Source organism: Melopsittacus undulatus, chromosome 8 (assembly GCF_012275295.1).
Source record: "Melopsittacus undulatus isolate bMelUnd1 chromosome 8, bMelUnd1.mat.Z, whole genome shotgun sequence".
Taxonomy (NCBI): domain Eukaryota; kingdom Metazoa; phylum Chordata; class Aves; order Psittaciformes; family Psittaculidae; genus Melopsittacus; species Melopsittacus undulatus.
In genome coordinates this window covers 31365127-31377942 of record NC_047534.1, presented here as the reverse complement: position 1 = coordinate 31377942, position 12816 = coordinate 31365127, and the positions used below count along the sequence as shown (strand labels likewise).

Sequence of the window (12816 nt, the reverse complement as noted above, 5' to 3'; positions counted from 1 at the left end):
TATGATTACTCAGTATGGCATTTTTGTCCATTTTTATTCTTAGTAAATTTCCCGTTTTGTGAAATTGCCCTTTCTTTTCCATTCAGCTTCTCCCACTTTGAATATTAGCTTTAGGAGTGAGCATTGAGATAAAATGCCAAACCCTATATTTATACAAATGCCATCTTTACAGCTCACTTCTGTGGCACTTCTTTAAGACAATAATGCTGGTGCAGGCATATAAAAATAGTAAATGCAAGTATTCGTGTATAAAAAAGATGTTCTTAATAGACTTTTCTGGCTGTGCTGCAAAATGGGCTGTGTGGTGAATCTCAGGACCTCTATAGTTTAGAGAAGCTACTCTAGTCTTTATGGAAAGAACCAGCGAGGCAGGACTGCACTCACATTGTGTCCTGTAACACCAAAATACATTGACATGTAGAGGCAGAGGAAGCCGTGGAACTCTCCTCTTCTCCCTGAAGAGTTTAACAGGAGCTGGATATCTCAAAACATCCCAATCTCATATGCATTTGGCATATTTCGTCAGGCAGAGACTGAGTTTGGGGCACTTCAAGGACATTGTGCTGTGAAAGATTTTACAGTCATCAGACAAGGAGAGGCGATAGTTCCATAACTGTCTCCAGTGCAATGTGTGCCCTGGAGGGGTCTCTTTTCAGCCCTTGAGGGTACTCATAGGCATAAAGTATGTCCTGCAGCATTGGGTGGTTTTTTCTCCAAGTCTCAGAGACCAGTGTTTGCCTGACAGACCTTTGGCATCTGAGTAATAGACAAAAAGCTTGAATTGAAAAAAGATAGAGCCCTTTTGTTACAAAAACAAGGACACGTAAAGGTTTCGGCTTTCTCCTGCCATTACAGAGTTTCATGACAGATGGGAAACAAAGTACATTAGGCAAAAAAGTATAGCAGGTTTTGCTGCAGTGGCATTTTATATTGTTTTATCAGTTTCTCCTGCTACACTTCAGTTTGGAATAGCAAGGGATATCTTTCCAGCTTCAGGCATGGGAAAAGAAGCATTAAACTCCTGATTACCTAGTAGGAATTTCTAATGTATAGTCTGCTAAAAAGTGATCCTTTGAGCCCTCACAAAAGGTTTTAACAATGGAAGTGGGCAGATACAGAAAGCAGTGTGGACCCATTACAATCACAGTTTTACAATGCAGGACTCAGGTGAGTAACAATAGAGGCAAAATGAGCAGGTTTCACCCCTTAGCAAACGCAGTGCTTTGCTTTGTTTGGAGGAGTGATCACAGTTTTGCAACAGGCATTAAGATGTTCCTGACCATAATAAAATTTTTCTGAATAGCCCAAACAAAAGCAGGAAAAGCATGGCTAAAACAGTGCTTTTAACCAAGAACAGACATAACTCTGAGCATTCACAGGTCATTCAGGGTCATGGTCTGTCAACTGAAATAGGCAAGATATGCACAAGGGATTTGCCAGGCACGTGGTTCAGGAAGCGTTAAAAAATACCGCATCTAAGAGTTACATATTTTTACTTCAGTCTCCTATTTTTTTACACATGTTTCCCCCAAGTTCTGCAGCTCTTTCTTCAGTTTCCTGGATTAATTCTTTCAGGCAGCGTGGTTTTACAAGCACAGATGCTACCTTGGGAAAAAAAGGAGGGAATGGAGCCAAATGGGTGTCACACTCCAGCTTGGTGGAACCTTACCAACGTGCACCCCAAAAAAAAAGGAAAAATGAAAGACTGCTTCTAGTAATCAAAACTGAATATAAAATTTGTGCAAAATTAGGGCTGTAAAACCTTCAGCCTGTCAAAAGGACTGAAGGAGACACCTTGTGAGCAAACTGACATCCCTGACCTACTTGTCCGTGCTGTCACGTACCTGGGTAAACTCTCCCATCTCCATGCTTCCCATCAAACCTCTCTGACAGCTTTGCCATTCATACTTGCTTTGTAATTTTTTGAGTTTGTTTGAAGCGTGAAACCAAAAAGTAAGTTCCCATAATGTCATGCTGGCAGGCCTAAATATAAGTCAGAGACCTTTACAGATGCTGCTTCTTGCTACCCATTGATCGCCACATAAAACAATCCATTCAGACCTGGAGTTCCTATTGGAAATTAGGGGACAGCCTGGTAATTGGATTAAGGTGTGCTTTTATTTGCAGCAGTTTCTCAAAATGAAGCTCCTATTTTGCTCATTGATTGCCTGCCCGATCTTTCTGCCAGTAAAAGCCACTCGCATAGCTGAAGAGAGATGACAAAGGTTGATGGAAAATACAGCTTCGTGTTGCATTAGATGTGTGTGTTCCTCTGAGAGTGGTCAGGTAGATAAAGTTGGTAAGTGCATCTCCATACAGACATGGAAGCATGCTTTGTTAATCCACAGTTAAATGGCTTAAAAGCAATTTTTATCAACGTAGTCCTTAAAAATTGGAAGAGCCACTAGTTGCATCAGTATTTAAATTCCTGCCAGCCACATGCATAGGTGCCAAAGAGAGAATAACTTCAGGACACTGGGATTACATGTGTGAATTGGAGACCTTTGGGATCTATGTTATTAAGGGATTGGAGGGGAGAGGAAAAAGCTGTATTTGCCTTCCTCATTTCCGGAGATGGGTTGAAAATACTAAATTAACTTTACAGGCATAGTCCCAGAAACACACCAGGTTTGATCATGTATGGAGCATGAATTAACTTGGCAACAATTGCAAGGCCATAATTTAGGCCACTACAACAGACTCTTTTATTAGTCCTCCATGAGAAATCTGCACCAAAATCATTGTTTATAGCTTTTATCCGATCTAGCAGCTTCTTACATCAGAACATATATATATATTGTATCCCATTGCATTTATGAAAGATGTGCTTGGTTTCGTTCCTGTATAGCCCTTCAGAGCAGTACAGATAGTGCAACTGGTCACAGCCTGCCCTAGTGTGAACCAGCCAGCCATGCGAAGTACCACTGGGCACTGAGAGCAATTACACCCCATTTCTCTCATTCAGAGGAAAAGGTACATCCTAGGTGTGCAACGCTGCACTGTCAAGCCAAATCCTTTCTTTCATGATGAACACCGAAGGCACAGCACTCCCCAGGCTGTCTCCTTCCCACAGCTAGGAGATGGGAGACATCGTTAGTCATGTGACTGTCCCTCAGGGCGATGCCAGAGAAATGATCTTGCTCCCTCCACACATCAATATTCTTGACACCCATCTTAAAACTCAGGTCATGCATATCCATCTACTCTTTGAAAACTGTCAGAAGGGTACAAATATCCCTTCACTATTTTTAGGGCTGTATCAAAAGTATTTATCGGCTTTCTGGCATCTCATTCCATTTGTCATATTTGATGCTATCTACCAGTTGGCAGGGAAGAAGGATGAAGTCCTCTAGAAACACAGTGGCAGATGGGTGAAACTCCATAAGGTAACAGCACAGTGATGATGACTCCCAGGTGGTGTTGTGCTTGTTGTCACAGTCTGGAAGTGCCTGTTGCAGTCCCCTGACCATAGGCTGAGCAGGGGGTTGAAGGAGATGCTCATCCTCACCTTGGCATTTGCCTACCCACGATGTAGTGGGGATGTGGAGGAGGTCTGCTCACAGATGTGGAGCATAGCTGAGCTGTGAGGGAGGACAGTGGATGTCTGGTGACTCCTCCATCTACTTTGCATGCCATCAGCACTCCCACACCTCCTGGTGATGCCAAAAGACCATTTCCTTCAGCACACACCCTTGGCTGCACATCCCGGTGCAAATGTGTACGAGGACGGAGCTCAAGCTGTATTATGCATAATTCACACTACTCACACTGGGTAGTATGTCACAGGTGTTGAGATTCTTGGTTTTCCTTACATATATTGTCAGTGGGAAGCTCTTCCAGCTCCTCCACAGCACAGACCTCGAGGCTCCGCATCAGGTGGCTCTTTTATGTGCAGGTAATGTGTTCATCCGCCTCGGGCCACAAAACTGGGCTGTTTTCCTATCACCTCTGGTTTTTAGAAGGCAATGTATTCGGGTTGAAACTTTGCCCACATACCATCTGCTTCAGCCTTGTCTTTCTTTGACAAGACAGCTGAATATATAATGTCCACTTGCTTTCCCAGTATTATGTAAGGTTGAGGTTTTATGGTAGGTTTGCAGCTTCAGAGCTCCTCAACAGCTCTTGCAACAAGCTCCTGCTTTTGTTTTCAAGTGAAAGAGCAGTGACAAAAATCAATACCATCTTCATAGCTATAATGAATGTGACCCACAGCCTTTTTTAGGATGACAACAAGCTTCCATCATATTTCTGGCCTATTTGCAAATATTGATTTGTATTTTAAATTATCTGTAGCCATTTCATATGAAAACTCAAGGTCTTGCAGTTTTACTTCCTGCAGTCCGTTTGGTATTGAATGTACAGCTATGAATCAAAAGACCTACACATGAACACTACTGAGAGCCAAGGTTGCCAAGTTATGAAAATGAGGTGTTTCACGGGGGTTTAAGCTTCTTAAGGAGGATCACTCTCAAAAAGCTCCAACTGAGTGAAAGCACTGCTTTGGAGTGGCAGCAGACTGTTTACTCAAAGTGGGGGAAAAAAGTGGAACCTTCATATGCAAATGAATGGCATTTGGAAATGTCATATAGCCACATCTACATATAAATAAGCCCCTCTTGGAATGCTTCACTAGCAATGCTGCTTTGATATAGAAATTGCATAGTAGCACATAAACGAGAAACAGCAGGACACTACTCGAGCAAGATCAGGCAGTTTTGTTCCTTAATCACCACTTAACTAAATTAACTAGTATTGTTGTGGGTGTTAGATGCGGAAGTAGTTGTGGTTGTGAATACAGTTTGGTTTTGCTGCCAGGAAGAAGGAAAACAGGGAGATGTGGTTTTATGTGCTGCATGGGGGTTGTGCAGTTGTCTGGCTCCTGTGCCCCAGAAGGTAGCACTGAATATAGAGATGTTTCCTATGTCAGCATCCCTCCTAGTCACCCTCTGCCTCATTCTGGAGCTCCATGCCTGCTTGCTCTGAAGGAAACAGGATTTGGCCATATAAAGAAGCACATTCTGCTGCTAACATAAGCGTAGCATGATGGTTATTCCCATCTCTGCTTAATCTGTTATTAAAGAGTAAATTGCAACTCTCAGGCATACTTTTGCAGAGAGGAGAATGTTAAGAGGAGCCTTGGTCTGATTCCTCCTGTCCATTTCTGACCCCCTCCAGCACTAACACTGATGAATAGCTGGAGGAGAGGTGGCTGGGAGGGAAAGCAAGCTGTCAGCCGAGCCATTGGGAGGAATTTCTTAAGGAGAGGTGACACCCGCTCTGCTCGTGGTGTGCTGCCGGTGATGGATACAGCATTACTCCCTCTGCCTTCAGGCACGCAGCCTAATTGGAGGGAACCTCACAAATCTCTAAACTGACACCAACTTTTTTTCAACCCAGAATTACAATAATAATAAGGTTAACTCATCCTCTAAGGGCGCTGTCATGAGCTGCCTAAGGAGATCACACGCAAGAAGAAAAACTACGACTTTATTTCTTTACATGGCTGATTTCTGAAGGGGGAGGAAGCCACTCCCATGGGGCCAGAGGCATTCTTAGACAGGGAGATCTGAGTGAAGGGAACATCATCAGCATGCTAAAAACAAAGACTAGCTGAGTTAGCACAAAGAAGGATGTAATCTATTCTAGCAATGGGGTTAATGCAGATTTATTCAATCCTGGCACAAAAGAAGGAAGCACAAACTGTAAGGGCCCCTTTACCCAGGGCTTTGATAAATCTACAGTACAACCCCTCATCATGAAATCCCATCTGTAGCAATGATTGCAGGCCTTGAAATCGGCACCTGTAGCAGTGGTTTTAAAGAGCTCCATCTGTGTAGCTTATCCACAAAAGTATTGAGAGTTAGCATGGTGACAGCTAACAGAGAGACCACATGGGGATCTGAAGACCTTTCCAGTTTACTGGGTGCTGTTCACACGCAGCAATGAATCACTCCAGGAAGCTGCTGAAGGAAGAGGTCAGTTCATCATCTCTTGATGTCCTCAAACCAAGTGTGGAGCCACTTGTGCAGAATCCACAGCAGTGACTGCTGCTTTTACCGGTGGCCCCAATAGGGGTGAGTGGATTAAATGGGGTGGTGGGGAAGTGGAGAAGGTCAGACAAGTTGCTTTACCTCCATGAATGCTCACCCCAGGGCGGAATGTATCTGTTGTGAGCACAAGAACACTGAGAAAGCACTTGCACTTGGTTTTGAGCAACACTTTATCCTATATGGTGTTTTTCTCTTTTCTCTTTTGTCTTGGCTAATATTGCTGAGTGCTCCTGTTTAGGCGTGTGAGCAATGCTTGCTAGCGTGTACTTGTATCCCTGTGCTATTTGGGGATTGTATTGCATCTTGTATTGCAGTACCTACTTGGTAGCACCTACTTGGTAGTAACTATTCTTGTGTGTAGGAGCCTCAGCTCCTTGGGATCCACATACAGTCTCTAGGGGAAGGGATAAGGAGTCTTTGCCCAGCCAGTGAATCCAGGTGGAATGTGGCAACTGAAAAATATAGATGAAGGGTAAAAAAAGAAAGCAACATTTAGTTTTGAGCAGAAAAATGATCTTATTATGTGCAAGAAAATCATTAACAAGTTGCCTAATTTCAAGCAGTCTTCTCAAATAAGGAAGATCTGTTCACAGATGTTGTAAATAAAAGTGCTTCTTGATTTCAAAAGTTCAGAGGTAGCTTTAACATATATAGCAGAGCCCACATCTATATGCTGACAAGCTGCAAGTTCTCTGAACATCTGGGGATTATTAGTGTCTTAATTCATCGGTTTCTATTATTAATTATGGCAGCAGGCTGAATAATTACGATACATTGCTGCAAAAGACAGAGCTCAATATTTTTTTCCAAGTGTGCTAGGACATCTTGCCATCATCTCAAACGGAAAAGGCACTGGATTATTTTTAAAAAGGAAAGTGGATGTTATCTTATTCCAGGGAACTCATTTGCATAGGGACATTTAAAATTAATAAATTACTGTGTTGAGCAAGCCTATTTTGTGCCTGAGAAAATAAGTGAATGTCATTTAATTCACCAAGTTTCATTTCCCTTCTTCTTCTTTTTTTTTTTGCCTTTGGTAAAGTAGCTTATATGGGGAGGGTATTTTTTGTGCAGTTTGTGTGGAAAGACAAGCTTGAAGTTTGTACTTGGAATGGCTGCAGGATGAATTTAGGCTACGGCTGCAGCATAGTGGTGCCAGACGTTTTCAGCTGACATTTGGTGTCTCACTTTCCACTAGCTCTCGGGGAGAGTGGGCTGGTGAGCTCCTTCTTCAGCAGCAGCAAGCACTTCCTTCTGAATGTTCACTCCAACACCCACCCAAACAGTGATTTTCATGCAAGTTGCTTGCATACATTTTCTTCATTGTAAAGAGACACTATAAGATCAGGAGTAAGGTTTTAAAAGAAGGGAACATAACTGTGTCAAGCTAATTAATAGGTCAGATCTGAGTAGTTGTTAGTGGTGAGGTATGGCTGTGTTGGTGGATGGCAGCATGGCTGCTGGCAGCTCTGTGAAGGGCAGAGTGGCTGGAGCTGTTGAGCAAAGATTGCGGAGAGCTCTCTTTCATCAGAGCTGGTTCTGAGCTGGGATTTATCATCACGGTTCTTCATTACAACTAAGAAGGAAGCCTAAGGACTTTATCCTCATAAGTTGCTATGGGACCTCAATTCCTGTTAGATGCAATTAGAGAGGCGGGAAAGTATCAGGAAACCTGCTAAAGCAATTCAGCAGTTTCAGAGGGAGCAACACCATTACAACCCCATTCCTCATGACTTTGCACAAGGACCTTCAAATATTCCTGGAAGCATTCCTGGGCTGAGGAAGCTCCCTTTTACCTCGCCAAAAAGCAGCAGTTGCTGACTGTGTGAAGGCTGTCATTTAGTAACATAAACAGCTATCCCTAAGTTCATCCACAAGATTCAAATTCCTACCCCTCTTCAATCACTGAAGCTCTTCCACAAAGCTTAGGGCATCCTCTACATTTGCTCCAGAGGTTGACCTCTGACTCATTGAACCTTTATTTTGATTTCAAGTAAGAACTATGTACCAAGTCTCTATCATGTAGACCAGAAGATCTGTTTTAAGTAACTTCCCAATGCTACGCTCTGCAACATATAGCTGGGAGAACTGCCAAGGAGGTAAAAGGAGGTGGAGAGACACACTTCCAAAAGGGGTTGAGAATGTTAAGGACACACATTTGACCCAAGAATCCCTTTCTCCCTTCATAAATCCTCTGACAATGTGATATGTAAGGAGTCACTACCTCAATATCAGCAAGAGCTTTCAGCTGCAAATTTGACTGACTTCAGCAGTATTAAAAGATTAAATTATTATATCAGTTCTCCTTAACCACTGTTTCCATTGAGAGAGGTGTCAAAATAGCTTCTGCTGCACATCATTCACCATCTCATCCCTTATTTAATAAAATATGTATATATATATGTATATATATATATACGTATTTACAGGACCTGCCTTGGTCCAGTGACAACTGTACACTAGGTATTAACACTGTACATGAGCCAGTATTTTATGATGGGCCTAATCTATCAGTTACAGTTTCCATAAGCTCCAACACTACACCTTGTACAGCAGCGAACAGCTAACATGAGAATTCAGAGACGTGGCCCTCCACTTTTTCTTGTCTGAAATCACCAAGAAAGTCTTGCTAATTCTAACATAAAGAATGACAGAATTATCAGCCTTGCAGAACTGATTGTTCATTGCCTGGCAGTCCATTCTTGGACATAAAAATCCTAAGGTTTTGCTTAGATTTTTATCTAATTTCTCCAAAGTGGATTGCAGGAACTTAGGTCTGGAAAGAGTTTTCTGGGCACTCAAGGCAGTACTTCATGTAATCCTCATCAAGGGCACTAATGGATTTACTCATTTGTCAGCAGCGCTCCTCCACATGTTCAAGTTGTGTAACAGAAGCTCCACGCAAGCTCAAATGGGAGCTGGGGACCAGTGAAGGCTGCCCAGAGAAGAAACTGACTGCATTATTTTCATCACTTGTAGAGTTTGGTCCTGCAACTGGGCAGGCTGTTTTGGCTTCTGTATTTCAGCGTCACTGAAATATTTACCTGGGAATCCTAAGGGAGCACAGTCTGCTTCCAAAAACTGAAGGAAAGGCTGAAAGACAAGCTAAACCAAAATTAAAATAAAAAGAATACAAAATATACTTGAAATAATTCTTCCACTCCTTGACGGAGGACAGGAACAGACGTAGATATTAAGGAATTTAGACAAGATTTAAATAATTCATTTAACATTTCAGAAGATAATCCATCAGGTAAAGCAAGATCACTGAGTGGGTGGTCAGTCACTGGATAGCTTTTCAGGATCAAATTTACCCAGTGAAATAGCTCATTGCATGTCCCTGCCATCCACAGAAAGACTGGAGAGCAAGTGTTCAACTGGGAGTCTCTTCTAGGAAGCAAGATAATAAGCTGTTTCAGTCTACACAGAGTAGCATCTGGCTTCAATGCATTTAAAAATAATCTGTTTTGACTAGTGTATCTTATATGATAGGCTATCATGTCATGTTCTGGCACTAACAAAAGATGTGAACAATATGAAATGTCATATCAGGCTAAAGATGCAAAAAACGTTGCAGAAATGCAAAAGATGTTGGCTTCCTCGAAATGGCATTTTTTCTATCTGAAAAAATGCTTCAAGGTTTGTGAATACAGTTGATCTGAAGGGTGAGGGTGTGCTTCCTTTTACAGTAAAAGGATGCACTTTGAGAAATGTGGCAGGAATTACTTTTGTCCAGAGATAGGAGAGACTGACCCAGTCAGTCCAGATTTCATCTTGGCTTTACAACTTCTGTCTCAAATTCTAGCCATTGCCAAAAAGTACAAATCTGTCATTTTGGTGCAAATAAAACTCACAGATAGTCACTGATAACAATGCAGCAACTCCAGTATTTGAAGAAGAGCTACTGAATTTAACTTTACGGAAACCTTGCTAACCTCAATGCCACTCCACAGACACTTTGCTCTGTGTTGTTGCTTTATGAATATTGATCTACTGTGCTTGGAAAAGAATGGGTAACTTTGTATTTAAGCCTTGCTCTCTGTAGGCGTAAGATTGTGCTAAAGGGGCTCCTTAGTTTAGTGATGCTATAATCTGATCAGTGCAGTACTGAATCTATAAATAATCTAAATTTATTTCATTTAGGTCTATTTTTTTAATTGCACAGTTCTTGTTTGATTCATAATTTATACATATTTTTATTCATATCCTCTTTTTGGAAATTACTTATAATTCTTATTTCATAGTGATATAAACCCCGCAATGCATTCATGAGAGTTAACATCTTGTTGACTGCTGGATTACTGAAAAGGGCTCATAACCTTCAAAAATGAGAGCAGTCAATTTAACATGAAGGGACTTTTAATGCATATCTTGGTGTTTGGGTCTCTATTTTGATCTGAAAAGATGTTTTATGTAATGAGAAAAATAACCTGTTTTGAGGGAGGAAAATATTTTGTATGAATTCAAAACGTGCTGGAAGAGGGGAACTTACTCTGAACCAAATGATGCTTTTGCTGCAGCCTGTCTTTCAAATGGCTGAAATGGAAGATCAAACTAAATGCAACTCTTCTTCCCCTCTCTGCCTTTGTATTCAATCCCTAATTCTTTTAGAGGAGTCATCAGTCAAAATGGGGGATTACAGACAGTTTGTGTGTAAGTTTTATAGTCTCTTCCTAGTGAGATAATAAACATTCCCGAATGAAGTGTTTATCCTGTGAAGTGCTAGCAAAGCTTAGGCCATCTCATTTTTCATACAGAAAAGTATTTTCCATCATAACATTGCACTTAAATGTGTGCTTACAAGTTCTACAGGATGCTAGATTTACATTAAAGTATGCTAGAGACCTTTTTAAAGAAACATGGTTTCTACCCTCATGACTATAGGAGGAAGAAAAATCATTCCTCTTTCACCAGCCCTACAGCCTACACAGAGTGAGAGCATCTACAGGTTTGGGAGAGGTCCTGATCCCCCTTTCAAGTCCTAGCAGATTTGTTTGTCCTGAAAGGAACAATTTCCCTCACCACCTCGAAGCATGCCTTTAAAAGAAAGAAAGAAACCAAAAGGTATGCTACCGTTTTAGCAACACTGCTGGCCCATCTGAGAGGGGAGGGATTCTCACACTGGTTAGTGGTGGCACACAAACATCACAGAGATATCCTGGTACCTGAGAAGGAAGGATCAGAAATACACACACAGCAGTCGCCTATTCTTCAGAGAGGAAGCGAACTTCCTCTTGATAATGGAAAACATCAACAAAATGGCATATTTTCCACAATAGAAAAGAAAATACACATTAATATGGATTCTGTATTTCTTGCTGCAGTTTCCTAGACAGAAATCTATTTGAATGTGGTCCATAGCAGAGGTGTGCACCAGGCAAGTCTGCTGATAGCTGATGCATGTCACTTACTTTTTCTGTTCCGGAAAGATTTACAGGTGGAAAAGAAAGGACCATACATGAAGTCCTGGTGGGATGACAACCCTATGTCATATATTTTATGTGCTGGTATCCAGTGCCTTGCCTAGAGAGTGATAGGTAGCTGAAAATGTCTGGCATCAGATCATATGGACCTTCTGCTCCCATCTCTTTGCAGTAGCAGAATTTTCAGGCAAGCTCCCAGAAGAGGTTATACCATGCCTATAACATGCTTCTTGTCAGCACGTCCTGATAGCTTGTCAGCCCCAAGCCCAGGAATGGTCCTGCACTTCTGTGCTGCATGTCATTAACACAGAGCCTTTATGGCAGCCTCAGACAGGTATCTCAATGTAAGCAGGGACTAGGGGGGGCAGGCAGGTTTGTGTTCAACATATATGCATTTTAAAAGATGCGGTAATTGTCCATAATGCAGAGGTCCTGAAAGTCCTAATGATAGAAGTTAATGCTGTCTACAGGGATGCAGAGGTTGCGCTGTCATTCTCATTTGCTGTTTTAACATAAGGACAATGTAACCAACTTTATTAGTGTAAGTTGTTAGAGACTCTTAAAACTCTCTTTGGACAGCAGCAACAGGAAATAAATTCATTATGAAAATCTGTACCTTGCATCTGCCACACACACTTTTCCCAAGGGTGGGATAATACCTAAGCATACCTACTGCCAGCACCACTGGCTTGAAGGCAGAATACAAACTATAATTGTTTCATAGCACTCAGGGACTTCCTTTGGAAGATACAAATGCTTCAACTTGTGTACAGAATGTATTTCCTCAGACACCTATCCTGAGATGTTTCTCTTCTGTTTTTAATTAGTTGTTGCTAGATGATACTTTCACAGAAAAGGGAATTTTACCATTTGAGATGTCATAAGTATTGTTTAAATGGAAGAATTTGCCAAAATTACCCAGTACAGTTAACACCTCAGTGGTCTGAAAAATTCATGCGAGTCTATGGCAAGTAGCACTCCACATTTCAGCCCATGATGTAAATGCTGAGTGCATACCTGTTTCAAATTAACTGAAGTCTCCTGGCCACATAGAGGAAAGTATTTTCCAGGATCGGCAATCCCAGTGACTATTATCAGCTATAGAAGTAGGCACAGAAAGTCAAACCAGTTTAAAGGTACCTGTGCTGTGGGACAGGCAGGAAGCCACAGGGCTCTGAGACATGGATGTGCAGTTCTGATGATAAACTCCAGCTCTGGTATCCTGATCCCCTACTTCAGTCATAAAGTTATCTTTCTGAATATGTTGTATTGAATAATTAAGTGTATTGTAATGTGGTATATTGCATGCAAATGTCCAGTCTTCCTAGCCTTGCCTGGGTGTG

At 41.7% G+C, this 12816-nt stretch overlaps 1 protein-coding gene across 3 annotated transcripts in view; it reads left to right on the top strand.

Moving 5' to 3' along the window:
• Positions 1-12816, top strand: part of TMEFF2 (transmembrane protein with EGF like and two follistatin like domains 2) — a 128317-nt gene that overhangs the window by 107803 nt on the left and 7698 nt on the right. The window lies entirely within an intron of this gene.